The sequence below is a fragment of the Pteropus vampyrus genome, unplaced genomic scaffold (assembly GCF_000151845.1).
Source record: "Pteropus vampyrus isolate Shadow unplaced genomic scaffold, Pvam_2.0 Scaffold5, whole genome shotgun sequence".
Lineage (NCBI taxonomy): Eukaryota > Metazoa > Chordata > Mammalia > Chiroptera > Pteropodidae > Pteropus > Pteropus vampyrus.
This window is the reverse complement of record NW_011888786.1, coordinates 13426117-13427213: the sequence shown is the minus strand read 5'-3', so window position 1 is coordinate 13427213 and position 1097 is coordinate 13426117. Positions and strand designations below refer to the sequence as shown.

The 1097-nt window shown below is 35.4% G+C and overlaps 1 pseudogene; it reads right to left on the bottom strand.

Moving 5' to 3' along the window:
- Nucleotides 1-329: 329 nt before the first annotated feature.
- LOC111744046 lies at nucleotides 330-448 on the bottom strand (annotated as a pseudogene).
- Between the last annotated feature and the right edge of the window lie 649 nt (nucleotides 449-1097).

Here is a 1097-nt window from a genome sequence, read left to right as displayed (position 1 = left end):
GCCTCATATTTAATGAACACCTATAATATTTTCATAAACTTTTCTAGGCTCTATAGACACTATGCTGCATGGAGTAAATGTAAGTTTTACTCTAGAGTTCAGTAATAAACGAAAAATAAGTAAACAAAATAATACTGGGTAGTGATAAGCACAATAAAGAAAAATAAAGCAAGATGAATAGGCACAGAATAACGGGAAAAAGGTGTTATTTCATGTCAATTATGTAAAAAAAAATTTTTTTTTAGGCAAGGCAACCTTGGTTGACCTCACAGAAAACGAAGACCTTGTCAGCTTACAATCCTCTATTTTTTTTTTTTTTGATTTTTTTAAGCCTACAGCACCTGGTCTTCCTAAGTGGTCTCCCATGCAAATACTAACCAGGCTCAACCCTGCTTAGCTTCTGAGATCAGATGGGATTGGGCTTGCTGAGGGTAGCAAGGCCATAGACATGAAAGATATTTTTGAACAGATAACATTTGAGCAGAGACCTGAATAAATATGTAGAGAAAAAATATGCCCATATTGGAGAGAGAACTCAGCAGTCAAAGGGAAGAACATGGGAAATTTTTTGAGATAGACATGTGCTTGGCATGTTTGAGAAACAGGAATAAGGCGATTGTGTTTGAATCACCTTGTAAAAAGAGCTTAGGTGGTAGAAAATTTAAGATGACAAAGGCAACTTGTGATTTAAGTAAAACTGTGATGGAAAGCCATTGAAGAGGCTGAGGCAGGCAATGACACCATTTGAGTCATATTTTTTAAGTAATTAACTAGCCTACTTTATGGACAGTTACTTTGCCTGGGTGACAGTACAAGCAAGGAGAACCATCACAAGACTATTATAAGAGGAAAATGATGAGATAAGTGATTAGTCTCAGAATATATTGTAAAAGTTAATGTATTAGTTTTCTATTACTGCACTAAAAATTACCACAAGCTTAATAACTTAAAACAATACAAATCAATAGTTTCGCATTGTATAGGTCAGAAGTTTGACATGAGTTTTATTAGGCTATAATCAACGTGTTAGCAGAGGTGTATCCTTTACTGGGGGCTCTAGAATCTACTTCTGTGCTCAAGCAGGTTGTTGGCAGAAC